The sequence below is a fragment of the Salvelinus alpinus genome, chromosome 38 (assembly GCF_045679555.1).
Source record: "Salvelinus alpinus chromosome 38, SLU_Salpinus.1, whole genome shotgun sequence".
Classification (NCBI taxonomy): Eukaryota; Metazoa; Chordata; class Actinopteri; order Salmoniformes; family Salmonidae; genus Salvelinus; species Salvelinus alpinus.
Window position 1 is genome coordinate 8631920 of NC_092123.1, and position 20896 is coordinate 8652815.

Here is a 20896-nt window from a genome sequence, read left to right on the forward strand (position 1 = left end):
GGACGTCAGAGGACAAAAATCAGTTAACCACCTAACTGAGGAACTCAATTTAACCTTGCGCAATACCCTAGATGCAGTTGCACCCCTAAAAACTAAAAACATTTGTCATAAGAAACTAGCTCCCTGGTATACAGAAAATACCCGAGCTCTGAAGCAAGCTTCCAGAAAACTGGAATGGAAATGGCGCCACACCAAACTGGAAGTCTTCCGACTAGCTTGGAAAGACAGTACCGTGCAGTATCGAAGAGCCCTCACTGCTGCTCGATCATCCTATTTTTCCAACTTAATTGAGGAAAATAAGAACAATCCGAAATTTCTTTTTGATACTATCGCAAAGCTAACTAAAAAGCAGCATTCCCCAAGTGAGGATGGCTTTCACTTCAGCAGTAATAAGTTCATGAACTTCTTTGAGGAAAAGATCATGATCATTAGAAAGCAAATTACGGACTTAAATCTGCTTATTCCTCCAAAGCTCAGTTGTCCTGAGTCTGCACAACTCTGCCATGACCTAGGATCAAGAGAGACACTTAAGTGTTTTAGTACTATATCTCTTGACACAATGATGAAAATAATCATGGCCTCTAAACCTTCAAGCTGCATACTGGACCCTATTCCAACTAAACTACTGAAAGAGCTGCTTCCTGTGCTTGGGCCTCCTATGTTGAACATAATAAACGGCTCTCTATCCACCGGATGTGTACCAAACTCACTAAAAGTGGCAGTAATAAAGCCTCTCTTGAAAAAGCCAACCCTTGACCCAGAAAATCTAAAAAACTATCGGCCTATATCGAATCTTCCATTCCTCTCAAACAATTTTGAAAAAGCTGTTGCGAAGCAACTCACTGCCTTCCTGAAGACAAACAATGTATACGAAATGCTTCAGTCTGGTTTTAGACCCCATCATAGCACTGAGACTGCACTTGTGAAGGTGGTAAATGACCTTTTAATGGCGTCAGACCGAGGCTGTGCATCTGTCCTCGTGCTCCTAGACCTTAGTGCTGCCTTTGATATCATCGATCACCACATTCTTTTGGAGAGATTGGAAACCCAAATTGGTCTACACGGACAAGTTCTGGCCTGGTTTAGATCTTATCTGTCGGAAAGATATCAGTTTGTCTCTGTGAATGGTTTGACCTCTGACAAATCAACTGTAAATTTCGGTGTTCCTCAAGGTTCCGTTTTAGGACCACTATTGTTTTCACTATATATTTTACCTCTTGGGGATGTCATTCGAAAACATAATGTTAACTTTCACTGCTATGCAGATGACACACAGCTGTACATTTCAATGAAACATGGTGAAGCCCCAAAATTGCCCTTGCTAGAAGCCTGTGTTTCAGACGTAAGGAAGTGGATGGCTGCCAACTTTCTACTTTTTAACTCGGACAAAACAGAGATGCTTGTTCTAGGTCCCAAGAAACAAAGAGATCTTCTGTTGAATCTGACAATTAATCTTGATGGTTGTAAAGTCGTCTCAAATTAAACTGTGAAGGACCTCGGCGTTACTCTGGACCCTGATCTCTCTTTTGACGAACATATCAAGACTGTTTCAAGGACAGCTTTTTTCCATCTACGTAACATTGCAAAAATCAGGAACTTTCTGTCCAAAAATGATGCAGAAAAATTAATCCATGCTTTGGTTACTTCTAGGTTAGACTACTGCAATGCTCTACCTTCCGGCTACCCGGATAAAGGCCTAAATAAACTTCAGTTAGTGCTAAATACGGCTGCTAGAATCCTGACTAGAACCAAAAGAATTGATCATATTACTCCAGTGCTAGCCTCCCTACACTGGCTTCCTGTTAAGGCAAGGGCTGATTTCAAGGTTTTACTGCTAACCTACAAAGCATTACATGGGCTTGCTCCTACCTATCTTTCCGATTTGGTCCTGCCGTACATATCTACACGTACGCTACGGTCACAAGACGCAGGCCTCCTAATTGTCCCTAGAATTTCTAAGCAAACAGCTGGAGGCAGGGCTTTCTCCTATAGAGCTCCATTTTTATGGAATGGTCTGCCTACCCATGTGAGAGACGCAGACTCGGTCTCAACCTTTAAGTCTTTACTGAAGACTCATCTCTTCAGTGGGTCATATGATTGAGAGTAGTCTGGCCCAGGAGTGTGAAGGTGAATGGAAAGGCTCTGGAGCAACGAACCGCCCTTGCTGTCTCTGCCTGGCCGGTTCCCCTCTCTCCACTGGGATTCTCTGCCTCTAACCCTATTACAGGGGCTGAGTCACTGGCTTACTGGTGCTCTTTCATGCCGTCCCTAGGAGGGGTGCGTCACTTGAGTGGGTTGAGTCACTGACGTGATCTTCCTGTCTGGGTTGGCGCCCCCCCTTGGGTTTTGCTGTGGCGGAGATCTTTGTGGGCTATACTCGGCCTTGTCTCAGGATGGTAAGTTGGTGGTTGAAGATATCCCTCTAGTGGTGTGGGGGCTGTGCTTTGGCAAAGTGGGTGGGGTTATATCCTTCCTGTTTGGCCCTGTCCGGGGGTATCATCGGATGGGGCCACAGTGTCTCCTGACCCCTCCTGTCTCAGCCTCCAGTATTTAATGTGTAGTACTTCTCCTGTCTTATCCGGTGTCATGTGTGAATTTAAGTATGCTCTCTCTAATTCTCTCTTTCTTTCTTTCTCTCTCTCGGAGGACCTGAGCCCTAGGACCATGCCTCAGGACTACCTGGCATGATGACTCCTTGTTGTCCACCTGGCCGTTGTTGTCCAACTGTTCTGCCTGCGGCTATGGAACCCTGACCTGTTCACCGGACGTGCTACCTGTCCCAGACCTGCTGTTTTCAACTCTCTAGAGACAGCAGGAGCGGTAGAGATACTCTTAATGATCAGCTATGAAAAGCCAACCGACATTTACTCCTGATGTGCTGACTTGCTGCACCCTTGACAACTACTGTGATTATTATTATTTGACCATGCTGGTCATTTATGAACATTTGAACATCTTGGCCATGTTCTGTTGTAATCTCCACCCGGCACAGCCAGAAGAGGACTGACCACCCCTCATAGCCTGGTTCCTCTCTAGGTTTCTTCCTAGCTTTTGGCCTTTCTAGGGAGTTTTTCCAAGCCACCGTGCTTCTACACCTGCATTGCTTGCTGTTTGGGGTTTTAGGCTGGGTTTCTGTACAGCACTTTGAGATATCAGCTGATGTAAGAAGGGCTATATAAATATATTTGATTTATACTTCTCCAGCCCCTTCAAATCTGCACACATTGAGGGGTCAGGGTGTGACAGACAGTGTGACAGTGCAGATGCACTACATTAACCATCTCCGACTCTCAGCCCAGGTAAAGACATGGTCATGCTGTGACTCCCTCCATCACAAACCTTCATTTTCTCGTCTCCTGTTTCCTGGAAGTCTTTCATCTTCTCCCGCTGACTCAAACGCCGGTCTAACTACCGGAAGCCTCAACAACATACACACAGTCGCACAAACTTCTATTGCACGCAAAGGTGCAAAGGTCACATAATGATGATAATGCAAATCTGGACATAGTGAAAACATTCATCCGGTTTACGTTAGACCACTGTGTCAGTCAATTGATTGCTATTTAAAACACGTTGCACAGTTTCACGTTAGGATGTGTGTTCCTAGAAATGCTACTTCGTTACAGCATGTCAACAACTCTCAGAACTCAAATTCAAACTCAGTTCAAACCCCAGTGAAGGAATTACTCCTTGGTCTTCGAGTCATGACACCAGCTTTAGCGCTCCCCGACCAGGACCGTGAGTGAATAGTCCAGGTGTACCGGTCACCCGCCAGCTGTTCCTCCACCCCGTGGCAGTCTCCCCATAACCTGTGCCATCTTTAGCCTTGATATAAATATCTGTAAATGCACAAGTCACTTATATAGTGTTACTTCAGTAAACTTTAAGATCATCACACCAAGATCTTCGTCATGATACCAACAATAGTTTGTGTTCCCGAGAGCAATGCAAGTTGTGTGAAAAGGGAATTCTAATCACAGCAATTTCATATCAATAGGTTTGAGTGATTTCAAAGGGCCAACTGAGCTAATCAATGCAACCATAAATTGTGGAAATGAAAATGTAAAAAATTAGGGGAGTTAATTTGTATGTGCATTGTCAAGTTGTTGTTTTGGTATTTCAGGTCTACACTATGGGTTATATAGCAATAGACTGCATGTCATCACTAGATGGCAATATAGCACTGGTGTGGAACTACAATGAGCCACTTTGACAGCCTTTATTTGTGTAGGTGGGCACGGGCATACATGCGCAGGAATGGTGCTGTGTCAGCTGTGTGTGGGCTGTGTGTGTGACAGCGCATTGGTTGACTTACTAGTGACAAGTGCGTGACATGTTTGACGCAGCAGCTCTGTCACTAACACTGTTGACAGAGGGAGAGCTCAGAGGCAAACTGCTCCTGAGAGAGAGGGGGATAGGGGAGAGAACGACAGGAGGTGGGAGAGAGAGGGGAGCGAGAGAGGAGAAAGAGAGGGAGAGGAGAGGAGGGGGCTGAGAGATTCAAGGAGCGAGGTGCAGGCCTACATGCTTGTCTGTCTGTGCTAAAAGAGAGGTGTGGTTCAGCCTTTTCTTTCTGTTAGTCATTAGCAGCAGCTGCTTCTCCCCTTTGCTTCTGGACCATTATGCAACACTAGGAAACTTTGCACCTCCCAAATCACTTTGATTACCACCCATAGACGTGTACAGGCACACTTTATTGGTAAATATGAAGGGTTTAGAGAGATCAGACAGTGAGACTGGGGACTAACAGAGGACAGAGTGAAAAGAGAGAGACAGACAGAGAGAGAATAAAATTAAAATACATTTTGTATTTGCCACATGCGTCGTAAACAACATGTGTAGATTAACAGTGAAATTCTAGTTTACGGATCATTTTCCAACAATGCAGAGTTAAACATAAAACATAGAAGTCGTGACACAAGGAATAAATACACAGCGAATAACGAATAACAATAACGAGTAAAAATAACATGGCTATTTACAGGCAGTACCAGTACCGAGTCGATGTGCAGGGGTAAGAGGTAATTGAGGTAGCTATGTATATATAGGTAGGGGTAAAGTGACTAGGCAACAGGATGGATAACAGACAGTAGCAGCAGCGTGTGAAAGTGTGTGTTTGTGTGTGAGTGAGTGTGGTGTGAGTATGCATGTGTGCGCATGTTAAGTGTGTGTGTGTATGTGTGTGTTGGGGTTTCAGTGTACGTATGTGTGAGTGTGTGGGTAGTCCAGTTTGTGTGCATAGAGTCAGTGCAACAGAGTTAGTGCGAAAAAGGGTCAATGCAGATAGTCCAGGTAGCGATTTGATTAGCAGTCTTGTTTAGCAGTCTTATGGCTTGGGGGAAGAAGCTGTTCACGGTGCTGTTGGTTCCAGACTTGGTGCACTGATATTGCTTGCCGTGCAGTTGCAGAGAACACTCTATGGCTGGAGTCTTTGACAATTTTTGGGGGCCTTCCTCTGACACCACCTGGCGTAGAGGTCCTGGATGGCAGGGAGCTCGGCCCCAGTGATGCAGCCAGTCAAGATGCTCTCTGGGGCAGCTGTAGAACTGTTGAGGATCTGACAGAGACAGTCAGACAGAGACAGACAGACATAATCAGACAGAGACAGTCAGGACAGTCAGACAGACACAGAAAGGGAAGTTCTGACTAAATTTGTTGGAGAGGAAGATCCATTGTCATTTCTGTGACAAAATGAACAGCGTTTTCATTTAATGCAAGCAATTCTGTTATTCCAAAAGAAATCCATTTCCATAAACTAATATCTTTCAGCATCTTGTGAGGGATAAACAGCAGAGAATACAACAGTAATTTCCATCACAAAGTTTGTTTCGCTTCTCAAAGTTTTAACCGTGAGAGACAATCGCTGAGGGTGGATCTCAGGTTTTCCCGTGATATTTACCATCCAGGAGTTGGTGAGGTTGCCACAGAATTATTCTGAACACTATTTCAAAAGCAGAGGCTGCTTGTTTGGGTTCAACTAGAATTAGCTGCCAGTATGCAGAGTACGGGGGATTAGAACAAAGATACGCAAACATCAACTGACTTGCAAAAAGACTAATCCTACTGAGCTCAAACAGGGCAACTAAGACTCATTTAAATGAGATTTGAAAACCAACCACAAAAGGCTGCTGGAGCAGAATAGCCTGTCGTAATTGGCTCAGAGTTGATGCAGTTTGGTGGTGGTTTTATCTGTTTAATCCCCATTTCCTCCTCATCCTCCACCTCCAGTGACTCACATAGTGAATGTCTGTGGCCCCTGGGCTAGGTGAGGCATCCCTCTAACCCCTGTACCCCTAACTTCCTCACTGCATCATTACCAGGGGCCTCATTTATAAATGGTTTGGTATGCACAGATTTGAACATAAATTGTTCATGGATATTACAAAAGGTGTACCACAGGGGTCAGTACTGGGACCTATTCTCTTTACTATTTATGTAAATAATAATGGTATATCTGTTAACTTGTATTATTCATCTGTATGCGAACAACACTGTCATGTACGTCATTGCCCCAACTGTTGACCAGGCTTTGTTAGAGCTGCACAAAGCAAAAGGGGACCATCGCGCTCTTCCAGAGCGTGGCTGGTGTGTAAAACCCGTGAATTCAGACAAACAAAAGGTGTGATGGGTCCGCACTCAAAAAGATGTTGCTTAAAGCTTACTTAATGTATAAAAGTAAGCTTTATGGGACATAGTTTTGAGTGCGGACCCATCACACCTTTTGTGTGTTAGAGCTGCAATCTGACCTTGTTACCTTACAGAAAGCCTTGGTTGGCTTATTGCAGGAAGGACTAAATATATGTTGTTCTCTTGTTCTCACAAGAATGTTTCAGCTGGACTACATATTTATTCATTGGACAAAGACTTAATGCTTAAAAAACATACGGATGAGCTAGTTAAAAAGCTAAGGCTCCTTTTTTATAAATACAGTTTAAGTCGGAAGTTTACATACACTTAGGTTGGAGTCATTAAAACTTGTTTTTCAACCACCACAAATTTCTTGTTAACAAACTATAGTTTTGGCAAGTCGGTTAGTACATCTACTTTGTGCATGACACAAGTAATTTTTCCAACAATTGTTTACAGACAGATTATTTCACTTATAATTCACTGTATCACAATTCCAGTGGGTCAGAAGTTTACATACACTAGGTTGACTGTGCCTTTAAAAAGCTTGGAAAATTCCAGAAAATTATATCATGGCTTTAGAAGCTTCTGATAGGCTAATTGACATCATTTGAGTCAATTGGAGTTGTACCTGTGGATGTATTTCAAGGCCTACCTTCAAACTCAGTGCCTCTTAGCTTGACATCATGGGAAAATCAAAAGAAATCAGCCAAGACCCCAGAAAAAAAATTTGCAGACCTCCACAAGTCTGGTTCATCCTTGGGAGAAATGTCCAAATGCCTGAAGGTACCACATTCATCTGTACAAACAATAGTACGCAAGTATAAACACCATGGGACCACGTTTCCGTCATACTGCTCAGGAAGGAGACACGTTCTGTCTCCTAGAGATGAACGTACTTTGGTGCGAAAAGTGCAAATCAATCCCAGAACAACGGCAAAGGACCGTGTGAAGATGCTGGAGGAAACAGGTACAAAAGTATCTATATCCACAGTAAAACGAGTCCTATGTCGACATAACCTGAAAGGCCGCTCAGCAAGGAAGAAGCCACTGCTCCAAATCCGCCATAAAAATTCAGACTACGGTTTGCAACTGTACAAAGACCGTACTTTTTGGAGAGTTGTCCTCTGGTCTGATGAAACAAAAATTTGGCCATAATGACCATCGTTATATTTGGAGGAAAAAGGGGGAGAATTGCAAGCCGAAGAACACCATCCCAACTGTGAAGCACGGGGGTGGCAGCATCATGTTGTGGGGGTGCTTTGCTGCAGGAGGTACTGGTGCATTTCACAAAATAGATGGCATCATGAGGCAGGAAAATTATGTGGATATATTGAAGCAACATCTCAAGACATCAGTCAGGAAGTTAAAGCTTGATCGCAAATGTGTCTTCCAAATGGACAATGACCCCAAGCATACTTCCAAAGTTGTGGAAAATGGCTTAAGGACAACAAAGCCAAGGTATTGAAGTGGCCATCACAAAGCCCTGACCTCAATCATATAAAAAATGTGTGGGCAGAACTGAAAAAGTGTGTGCGAGCATGGAGGCCTACAAACCTGACTCAGTTACACCAGCTCTGTCAGGAGGAATGGGCCAAAATTCACCCAACTTATTGTGGGAAGCTTTTGGAAGGCTACCCGAAATGTTTGACCCAAGTTAGCAATTTAAAGGCAATGGTACCAAATACTAATTGAGTGTTTGTAAACTTTTGTTCCACTGGGAGTGTGATGAAATAAATAAATGCTGAAATAAATCATTCTCTCTACTATTATTCTGACATTTCACATTCTTAAAATAAAGTGGTGATCCTAACTGACCTAAGACAGGGAATAGTTACTAGGATATAAATATCAGGGATTGTGAAAACTGAGTTTAAATGTATTTGGCTAAGGTGTATGTAAACTTCCGACTTCAACTGTAGATCTTGCCTCTCCCTAAATAGCAGGAAGCAGGTTGTACAGTCAACCTTCTTGCTAGTTCTTGATTATGGTGACACCGTTTCCCAGATTGCAGCAGTCACTACTCTACTCTCCTTTGGATGCCGTCTACCATAGGGACATTTGTTTTATCACAGGGCGACAGTTTTAATACTCATCACTGCATCCTGTATCAAAAGGTTGGCTGGTCCTCATTAAAGTCCCATAGATCAATTCATTACTCCCTATTTGTTCACAAAGCCCTACTACACAAGCTTTCAACTTACTTAACTTTGTTGTTAAAGTATTTTTTTTAAACCATGAGAGACCAAACCATGGTTGGTTAACTCTTGAGATTGCTCAGGTCTCCACCGAATTAGGTAAATCAGCTTTTAGTTTTAATGCACCTCATTACTGGAACCAACTGCAAAATACTCTGGGATTGGATGCTCTGAAGGGAAAATGGGAAAATAGGGAAAATGTAAATATTGATTGGGGAACTATTTGCTGTTTTCTTGATTGTTTGTTGCGCTGTATTTTAGTTTGTTTTTCTGATTTTCATTTGATTTGGTCTATGAAATTGTATGTGCAGATTGTATGCGCAGGGCTCCTTTGCGAAAGAGACCCTGATCTCAATGGTGACCTGTTTTACACAAAGCACATTTCTTCTCACATTTTAAGAAATGATTGTATGCAGAATGAGAATCAAGACTATGTATTGTACATAACAAATGGACTTTAATATCATACATTGCCTGGGTTTGATTTGTGATTAATACAAAACCTATTTGATGATATGTACAACAGTATAAAATTATAAAACATCAGACAACCAAATAAATAACAATTCCAAGTGAGTTTTTAGTTCGTCTGTGGTGAGTTTTTAGTTTGTCTGTGGAACAAACTTGGTGAGTTTGTTCCACAGTACACAGGACTGTTTTGTGCTTTGTTTTAATCGTGTAAAAAAAGCCAGACTTCAAAAGATAAAATACAGTATTATTGGTTCTAAGAAAAAGTATTATACAAATATTATACATATATTATGTACAGCTCATAATCTTTGGAATTGTGACGTATATTACAAATTATTTTGAAGAAACATTAACAGTGGGTATTGAGCATCCTGATATTCAGTGTGGTGGCTCCATTAGGAGTTGCATTGTCTTGTTTCAGCCCAGCATCTTCGCTACATAGTTCACAGACCTCCATCAGCCTCGTGGAATTGGGAGATGAAAAACACCACACATATTTTGGCCACACTCATTCCACCGTGCATTCATACAGTCTTGAAATGGACCAGCCAATGCAAAAGAGTTGAAAAGCCCTCATCAATAAAAGATTTCTGACTTTCAGGCGTGAGCTTGATGCTCAGCTTTCAAATTATACTCCCAATTCCTCTCTTGATTCCAGTCACAGTAGGTGTTGAGGTGATGTATCTACTTACCTTATGGGAACACAGGACCCCTGAATATCCTTTCCTGCAGACACAGACATTAGGGCGGATACAACGGCTCCCGTAAAGACACTTCTGTTCACAGAGTGCTATAGAAATGTCAGAAATCACAATGTAGAAATGACAAATTTGAAAATGAAAATCACAATGCAGAGAAGAGAGAGAGAGAGAGAGGCAGCAGGTGAGGGACAAGTCCTAAATCAGCCTAGCATCCTAATAATGACATCGTCATAACGACAGAGCTGACACTAATCTCTCTCTACTCATATTACCACCCTGAGGATTCTGGGTAAGTCCCAGAGAGGGGCCAAAATGGAGCCATGACAACACAGTTACCATAATCATCCCATCAAACCTCTGAATCATTACCATGCATAACTAAATGTGAACACTGGGACTGAGTCTGCCTTTGTATTTAAGGCAGGAATGACTTTATTATACACTTGAATACTGTGTGGACTGAATTTTATAGATTTTACTACGCCGTATACTTGGGAGATTTACTTACAGCTATTAGTGGTTTGATAGAAAGAAATAAATAGGGCTGAGGCAGTGTAAACAGATAAACAGAAATGATGAATCATCTTTACGGATGGTGACTTCACTATAAAGGGAGTTAAGTACTTCCGTTCCTCTCATGACTCCCGAGTCATTCTTCAAAGTCATGTATTGGCTGGTTAATGCTGGGATGCTGAACGAGCTCCTGCAGGAACTACTAGTGATACTCTGATGAGATGTAGCTGTTAGTGTTTGTGTGTGCAACAAAGACACAGCGGATTGTTAACGTGGTTGGGGCTCTTGTTGTTGCTGCTGCTGCTGTGACCAGATGATAAAAGTTGTTAACGGAGAGCTTGTTAAGCATGGTGGTGGTGAGAGTGAGCTGATGAGGGATGTTTTAGAGACATATGAAACTGGCAATAAACGTCAATAAAAGAGAACTATTGTAAAATATACTGTGTCCATAAAAATGTATATAGTATGTATAAGCTGAAAGTAGAAGCCTAAGGGTTGTTGTCCACTAGTTTACATCAATTAGGGGAGGGGTGGTAGGGTTAGGGGAACATAATAAAGGAAAATATATATATATACATGCTTTGTAAGTAGGAAAAACTGCAAAATCGGCAGTGTATCAAATACTTGTTCTCCCCACTGTATATATTCCCCCCAAAATATATGGGTGATTGGAAATTATGTAGACAATTACATTGATGGAAGCCACAATCTATCTGCATTATTAAAGCTGATCTACCCCTTTAGAAAATAAATAAAGAGGTTTATCAGCGGTAACTCTGGGGGAATAACCACTGTCTAAATCGGTATCTCAGTGGTATCATAAACCAGCCCAGGACTGTGTAGAGCTGGTCTCAGGAGTCAACACCAGAGGAGGCTGGTGGGAGCTATAGGAGGACGGGCTCATTGTAATGGCTGGAATGGATTGAATGGAACAGTATCAAACACATAATAGAACACATGTAAAGACTTCAACATAGGAATGACCAATATCAATATTCAGACTGTGGTGTCACTGCAGCCTCCTCTGGTCTACACCCCCCACCAGCCTCCTCTGGTCTACACCTAACAATGTAATTGTAGTAGAGACCTGGCCTATGCTAGACACACATAACAGGGGAAGGAGACAGAACATTGATCACAGAGACAGTTCCACTCTCCACAGGAGAACTAGGGTGGTGGGAGGCAATTAACAGACAATTTCAGATAGTTAACCTAAACACACCATTCTCTTCAGAGAGGAAGTAAGTGTGTGTGTGTGTGTGTACAAGCAGGCTCGCATATGTAGGCGTACTTACGGACTTGGCATAGCATGCCCTGCCAGCCTGGAGGACAGTGGCAAGTGTTATGGCCAACACACTCTCCTCCATTCAGACACTTCTGTAGACAAGTGGCTGGGGAAGACAACACAACATCAATCAATTCACAAACCACTGCTGATGAATGAGTTAACTATGGCTTATGAATGAGTTACGAGTAGCTTATGAATGAGTTATGTATGGCTTATGAACGTATGAATGTATGGCTTATGAATGTATTGTTATGAATGTGTTATGAAGTCCTTATGTCCTTACCAGAAAATATTTTGGTATGTTATAATTGTGTCCATATTGTGCTCTAAACAGGCTTGCATAAAGCGCTTTACAAGCTGTTAACATTCTATGTGACTACCTGCTGCTATTAAATGCTTGTTTGTGAGGGCATGACACAGCCTGCAGTCGGTGAACCACTACACATCCCAAACGCCATGATTAATTGTTCCCGTACGCAGCTAGCGTGGAGGCATCTGTTTACAGGTAGCGGTGCAACTGTGGAAGTCCTACGTGAGCCCACTGACGTTTATCGCACCGCTTTCCTCTCCATCCAGATGGACAGTCACACACATACCACGCACCGCCCGCCGTTCATACACATGGGCTCACATACACCTGCATAAGGGAGGGAGGGATGGAGAGACTAGAACTTACCATCTCAGCTCATACATATTAACCAGAATAACTATCCACAGTATCTCACACAGCAGAGAGAGATTTTCAACTGACCCATGTACTTCAACTGACCTATGTACTGTACCTGATAGCCATAATCATTTTTATTTATTTTACCTTTATTTAACTAGGCAAGTCAGTTAAGAACAAATTCTAATTTTCAATGACAGCCTAGGAACAGTGGGTTAACTGCCTTGGTCAGGGGCAGAACGACAGATTTGTACCTTGTCAGCTCAGGGATTCGAACTTGCAACCTTTCGGTTACTAATCCAACACTCTAACCACTAGGCTACGCTGCCGCCCCGATCAACGCAGTGGAGAGGACAGCCAGTTTTACCATGAGCACATTGTTGAAGCTATCACGGCACTAATTACCCATTAGTAGCAGGTTGGTAATGTATAGCTAAATTAAAACCTTCACGTAAAACCCCCTGCATGCATCACTACTCTTAGTCAATAGCACTCCATAGCATCAATTTGACTATACCCAGCCTCCACATGAAGCTCTGAAATGTTGGTTCCTGCTCCCTTGGGCGGGTGCCTCTTACTGGGTGCATCCATCAAATGCTTCCCTCATCCATATGGCTCAATTTACCCGCCAATATGCTGTACATTAACAAGGCTCTGGAATTAACTGGCTCCACTGTGTTGAGGGCACTTTGTCACACTGACACACATATGGTGGTGGGTAAGAGATGATGAGGAGGAGGAGGAGGGATAGAGGACGAAGAGAGGAGAGGGTGGAGGAAGAGGAGGTGGAGGGGCGGGCCATGGAAGAGGAGGAGGTGGAGGAAGAGGTGGAGGTGGAGGGGCGGGCCATGGAAGAGGAGCAGGTGGAGGGGCGGGCCTTGGAGGAGGAGGTAGAGTGGCTTTACTCCCTTCTTTCACAGCGCCATCCGGTGTATCCCTCGGCGCAGGAGCAGACGCTGTTTCTCATGCATACGCCCTCGTTCTTACAGGGAGGGCTGCAGACAGCTGGGAAACAGCAAGAGATAGAAAGACAGGGGAGAGATGGAGAAAGAGAGGCGGGGAGCGATGGAGGTGAGAGAGAGAGAGAGAGAGCCGGTGGGAGAGAAAGAGATGCACCTAAACCTCTGTCAATCTATTGTATTAGTTTTCCTTTCATTCAACAAGTAAATACACAAGTCAAAACTCCCACAGCAGGCCCATGTGTGTTGTCAGGACAGTATGTGGACAAGGACATGGGCAGACGGAATGGTGTGTGTGTGGCTCAGCTGGTAAGAGTGTGATGCTTGCAATGCCAAGGTCGTGGAGACCACACACTAAAAATGTATGCAGCCACTTTACTGTAAGTCACGTTGGATAAAAGTGTCTCCTAAGTGCGACAATTAAATGAAGAGTGTAATTTACCGTTTTGACACTGGGCGCCGTAGAAGCCCCGGGGACAGCCACAGGTGTTCAGACGAAGACAAGTCCCTCCGTTCAGACACACGGGAGCACACAGCTGGAGGACAGACACTCAGAACAATCAACCAATCAACCATTAAATCAACTGACCATTCAATCAATCAAATGTGTTTATAAAGCCCTTCATACATCGACAGTTGTCACACAGTGCTTTACAGTAGCCTGACCTAGACCCCAAAGAGCAAGCAGAAGGACAGAAGAACACACCAGGAAGGGTAGCTTGCTGCATGCGCAACAGCTAATGGGGTTCCTAATAAACTGAAAGAAAGTGCCCAGGACCAGAGCTGTACCTGTCTCACAGGAGGGTCCGGTCCAGACAGGCAGACAGGCACACTCATCAGGAGACACACACTCTCCTCCGCTGTGACAGTGGCGGTTACACACCACTGCAGAACAGAGAGATGGGATAGAGTGAGCAACACAGAGATACCATATAATTGTAAGGTTGTACCTGGATGTTTTGACGTAGCATTGTTCTGGACAATGTTCTCCACCTATATAGTATACCTCAAGGAGGAGGGACACAGCCTTGACGTTAACACCATTGGTTTGCCAAGTCCAATCCAATTTCAATGTGAGTAACCTGACAAAGATCCATCTTGGAATAAAAGACTAATTAAGGGTTGCAAATCAAATCAAATGTTATTTGTCACGTGCGCCGAATACAACAGGTGTAGACCTTACCGTGAAATGCTTACTTACAAGCCCTTAACCAACAATGTAGTTCAAGAAAGAGTTAAGAAAATATTTACAAAATAAATTAAAGTAAAAAATTAAATAGAAAAGTAACACAATAAAATAAGAATAATGAGGCTTTATACAGGGGGTACCGGTACCGAGTCAATGTGCGGGGGTACAGGTTAGTCAGGCTTTATACAGGGGGTACCGGTACAGAGTCAATGTGCGGGGGTACAGGTTAGTCAGGCTATATACAGGGGGTACCGGTACCGAGTCAATGTGCGGGGGAACAGGTTAGTCAGGCTATATACAGGGGGTACCGGTACCGAGTCAATGTGCGGGGGAACAGGTTAGTCAGGCTATATACAGGGGGTACCGGTACCGAGTCAATGTGCAGGGGTACAGGTTAGTCAGGCTATATACAGGGGGTACCGGTATCGAGTCAATGTGCAGGGGTACAGGTTAGTCAGGCTATATACAGGGGGTACCGGTATCGAGTCAATGTGCAGGGGTACAGGTTAGTCAGGCTATATACAGGGGGTACCGGTACCGAGTCAATGTGCGGGGGAACAGGTTAGTCAGGCTATATACAGGGGGTACCGGTACCGAGTCAATGTGCGGGGGAACAGGTTAGTCAGGCTATATACAGGGGGTACCGGTACCGAGTCAATGTGCGGGGGTACAGGTTAGTCAGGCTTTATACAGGGGGTACCGGTACCGAGTCAATGTGCAGGGGTACAGGTTAGTCAGGCTATATACAGGGGGTACCGGTATCGAGTCAATGTGCAGGGGTACAGGTTAGTCAGGCTATATACAGGGGGTACCGGTACAGAGTCAATGTGCAGGGGTACAGGTTAGTCAGGCTATATACAGGGGGTACCGGTACAGAGTCAATGTGCAGGGGTACAGGTTAGTCAGGCTATATACAGGGGGTACCGGTACAGAGTCAATGTGCAGGGGTACAGGTTAGTCAGGCTATATACAGGGGGTACCGGTACAGAGTCAATGTGCAGGGGTACAGGTTAGTCAGGCTATATACAGGGGGTACCGGTACAGAGTCAATGTGCGGGGGTACAGGTTAGTCAGGCTATATACAGGGGGTACCGGTACAGAGTCAATGTGCAGGGGTACAGGTTAGTCAGGCTATATACAGGGGGTACCGGTACAGAGTCAATGTGCGGGGGTACAGGTTAGTCAGGCTATATACAGGGGGTACCGGTACAGAGTCAATGTGCGGGGGTACAGGTTAGTCGAGGTAATTTGTACATGTAGGTAGGGATAAAGTGACTATGCATAGATAATAAACAGCGAGTAGCAGCAGTGTAAAAAACAAAGGGGGGGCTGTAAATAAAATAGTCCGGGTGGCCATTTGATTAATTGTTCAGCAGTCTTATGGCTTGGGGGTAGAAGCTGTTAAGGAGCCTTTTGGATCTAGATAGTACCGCCTGCCGTGCAGTAGCAGAGGGAACAATCTATGACTTGGGTGACTGGAGTCTTTTACACATTTTTGGGGCCTTCCTCTGACACTGCCTAGTATATAGGTCCTGGATGGCAGGAAGCTTGGCCCCAGTGATGTACTGGGCTGTACGCACTACCCTCTGTATGTGGTGGAGCAGTCAGGTGTGTGTGTCATACTTCATTTGTGAGTGATGGCATATTCAATTTGCATGATGAATGATTTGTGATGATGTGTGTTGAACTCACTAGTCTCACATCTGGGACCCACAAAGCCGTAGGGACAGGAGCAGGTGCTGGGTCCCACGCACATTCCTCCGTGCTCACAGGGCAGACTGCACAGAGCTGTGGGTGGGGATGTTATGAATGTGTTATGCAGTTCTTATGTAGGTACCCTTCAAATAAAGTGTTCATGGGAAAATAATCAGGAAAATAATCAGTCAGGCTTTGCCCTCACATTTCTACATCTGTCAGCTAGGACTAGGAACCAGTGTCTCACTACAGCTTGGTTTAACCTCATCTCCATTGCATTGGTGGGGTGGACTCTGATTCTGAGCTGTAGGTGGCAGTAGTGTTTCAAGCCTCTGTCAGTAATGTCTCAAACCAGCTCAAATAGGGAGGGCTTATCAAATGCCCACAACTGCTTCATTAGATCTGCACTCGCTCGCACGCACACACCCAAATGTACAGTACCGGACATGGACCGGACTTCCCTCAGCAGTGCCGTCCCGTCTTTGAGTGATGAGCTTGCTTTCTCTGTGTGACGACAAGCTCCTGTCTATAGTCTGACACAGAGACAGTTCTGATTGGCCCCTAACAAGAACAGATAAGCCGCGGCCCATATGTCACCCTATTCCCTACGTTACGCACTAATTTTGACCAGATCCCTGTGGGCAAATGTGCCATTTGGGACGCAGACGTATAATTACCTGTCTCACACGTCACCCCGTGGTAGCCTTTAAGGCACTCACACGCCCCCGGGGCGACGCACAGGCCTCCGTTCCTACACTCAGGTTTACAGATCGCTGAGGAGAAGATTGTAAAGACGTCAAACGATATGGAAGGCCTGTCAGGTTAAGCAATGCATGGGAATCAAAAACAACAATATCAGAATGATGATGTGGTATTTTGAGAGACTAAGAGAGAGAGAGAGAGAGAGAGAGAGAGAGCAATAGAGAGAGAGAGAGAGAGAGAAAGAGTGAGAGAGAGAGAGAGAGAAAGAGGGAGAGGGGAGAAGAAGGAGGGAGAAAGAGAGCGAGAGAGAGAGAGAGATAGAGAGAGAGAGAGAGAGCGAGAGAGAGAGAGAGAGAGAAGATAGTTTTACCTGTTTGACAGTTGGTCCCGGCGAAGCCTGGTTTACAGCGGCATGTGTTGGGAGCGGCACACTCCATGTTCCTGCCACACGCATGCCTGCACACAGCTATAGATAACAGGCAGGCAGGCGACACACACACACAAACACACACAGAGGCAGCACCATAGGCCAATTACAAGCTGCTTCCATCTATTCCAACTCCAACCTCCCTTACTGCATCTGTACAGACACATCTGTCAACTCAACCCAACCCACGCTGCTCTGGTACAGAGAGCACTCAGCTAGTCAGCTTGGAAAAACGACCATCATTAGGAGGCCTTTTGGAGAGGCTAGAGAAAGGCATCACTTTCATTCATAGAAAAGGATTGATGCACAGGTGGTATTCAATACAGCCGGTAAATGGCAATAGTAAGGGGCCTCTGTAATGGACCAGTGTTAATAGATAATAGATAGTGTTTCTCAAAGCAGTAGCTCTTTCTCAACAGTGATACAGTGGTACCAGATAGTGTTTCTCAACACAGTAGCTCTTTCTCAAGAAGAGGGATCAACCTTGAGCCTACTTAACAAGCCTCTTAATTTTTTGCACCTCTCATGTACCTTTTTGTCTTATAATCACATTGTTCCGTAATCTTTAGTTTTTAAATAAATAAATACAATAAAAATACCTCTGCATGTTTGTCTGTCTCCGGTGTATCCCAGGGGACACCTTCCACAGTGGAAACCCCCGTCCCTGGTGGGTTCACAGGGGACCCCTGGGAAACAGGGCATGTCAGCTCAGGTCAGAGGCCACTCCCGCTCCACTGCCACACTATCACTGATCCTGGTCCCACGGTGGAAGTGGGGAGACGTGGCCCTGTGGAGGGGGGGAGTAAGGGGGGTGTGGTGGTACTTTCGGACAGAGGTGGTGAGGGTGAGGGAGAGCAGGGGTTCCTGGTGGTGGTCAGGTAGGTCAGAGGGGTTCGAGCCAGGCCCCGTCAGTGCTCCGTCGGCGGAGAACTCGGACTCGGAAAGGGAGTAGGTAAGGGAGGATAGGGCTGCGGTCAGCGGGGCCACAGCTTTAGGGAGGGTCCAGGGCTTGGTCCAGGTGGGCACCACTACCACATCTATGAGCTTCCCCTGGCTTGTCTGCCTGGACTCTGTGTTGGCTGAAGAATGGGGTGGAGTCACCTTGGATTGGGTTGGTGTAACCTTGGAGTATGGAGGAGTCACCTTGGAAGTGGTGGCACTCCGCACGACAGCTGCAGACTCTCTGGTTGTCACCTTGAGTGTGGTAGCGCTGGCATTGGTACCTGTTTTGGCACGAGTCCTAGTGAAGGCACTGATGGAATGATGACTGCCTGTGGTAAGGCTGTGGGAACCTTCAGGTGACATAGGGGTGTGTCTAGGAAATTGGGGCGTGGCCGCCTCTCTCCACCCAGTGATTGGCCCTCGGGCGGGTGAGAGGGGAGGGTGCGGGGGGCTCTGATAGGCTCCCCTGGAGACTGGCGAGGAGAGGGAGGAGAGACGTTTCATTGTGTGCCTGGGGGGCAAGGTGGGAAGGTGGAGTTGGGACACTTTACTGTTGCTGTGGTGGTAGGGTTTGCTGCTCTTGGCTAGTGTCAGCTGCTGCTGGGTCAGGTGAGGGTTACCTGAGGAGAGATAATGATGTGACACAAAAAAACTCTATACCTACTGTATAAGGTTACACTCTTAGAAAAAAGGATTCCAAAGGGTTCTTTGCCTGTCCCCATAGGATAACCCCTTTTGGTTCCAGGTAGAACTCTTTTGGGTTCCATGTAGAACCCTCTGCAGAAAGGGTTCTACATGGAACCAAATGGGTTCTACCTGGTCCTTCAATGGGTTCTCCTTTGGGGAAAGCTGAAGAACCCTATTAGGTTCTAGATAGCCCTTTTTTTAAGAGTGTAGGGTTAGGGTTGTGGTTGAGGGTTAGGATTGAAGTGGAATGTAGACAAGCTGGACTCTCCAAATAAAAGTATTACAGAGTGCGAAACAAAACAAAGATGACGATCTGTTCTAATGAACAGCTGCTATAAACACTGATGCTGACACAGAACGTGGTTGGAACAGAATCAAGACCACCATTGGGCGGCTCATGGGAACAATAAAGTTATTCAAATTCGAATTGAAATTAAATAAAAGTGTTACGATCCTTTTTATGTCTCTATTTTGGTTTGGTCAGGGTGTGATTTGGGTGGGCATTCTATGTTCTGTATTTCTAGGTTTTGTATTTCTTTGTTTCTGGCCGAGTGTGGTTCCCAATCAGAGGCAGCTGTCTATCGTTGTCTCTGATTGGGGATCATACTTAGGCTGCCCTTTTCCCTCTTTCTGTGTGGGATCTTGTTCTTTGTTTGTGTGCAGAGAGTTTGCACATCGAAGCTGTTCGGTCGTTGTATTCGTTATTGTTTTGTCCTGTTTTAGTTTCACTTCGTGATTAAATTATGTGGAACTCTAAGAACGCTGCGCCTTGGTCTCTTCCTTCCGACGACACCCGTTACACATATTGAGAGACGCCACCCAACACATCATTGATTTATTGTCCCCTACTGAGACTAACTGTAAACATTGCCTGTTTTGAAACCTCACAAAAGATGCCCAAATCACTTCATAGAGGAATCTGATACACAGTGAGGGAATTATAAACCACACACGAACGCATGCACACGCACACACACACACACACACACACACTGAAGCAGCTGGACTGAAAGGGAACTGACTGTGTAGAAAGTCATGACAACGTGGGTTGGGTATGAAACACTAATGTGATTTAGAAAGGTGGCGGCAGAAATTATGAGATGCACTAAAAGGATATATTTAGTACAATTAAGAAAAATGTCATCACACTGGCTGGGTGAAGACACAAAAGACAAACACTGCCCAAAAATATTGAAACACTGTAAACTAGTCTGTGCTCTTCAAAACAACCCGGCATGGGTCCCGTCCACTCAATAGTAGGACTGACTAACGATGGGAAATACTTTAACTCTCACTCAGAATAAATAGGTTTTCTTTTTTCACATCCTCATGAAAGATGAATGCATGAGAAAAGCATATTCCACTGTCATGAATTGATCATCTGGAAGTGCCTGCTGTTGACTTGGACAGTAGACACACAGGGACAGAGAGTCCAAAGAAGAAGGAACAAATACGGGGGATATAAATCAGAACTAAACTGAGAGGAGAAGATGGAGTGCAAAGCATTCCACATTTCACTGATCTACAAAAAAAACGGGATGATTAGCATATTAAGCTTATTAATATTAATAGGGCAGCCAGGCCTCAGAGCCATACGAAGCATACTATTTGTATTTTTATGGACCTCCAAGACGTATGATATGATCTAATGGTCAAGTTCAGGGTTCCCCAACTGGCGGCCCGCGGGCCGAATCCAGCCGAATTTGGCCAGCGGGTGGTTTTATTTGGCCCCCCAAGTTTTCTGAGAAAAAAATTATAAAGTTACACTTTATTTACATTTTTATTGCTGGACATACAGTTGAAGTCAGAAGTTGACATACACTTAGGTTG

General features: G+C 44.8%; 1 pseudogene; it reads right to left on the reverse strand.

The window, feature by feature from the left end:
- Positions 1 to 4675: 4675 nt before the first annotated feature.
- Positions 4676 to 20896, reverse strand: part of LOC139566231 (von Willebrand factor D and EGF domain-containing protein-like) — a 63460-nt pseudogene continuing 47239 nt past the window's right edge.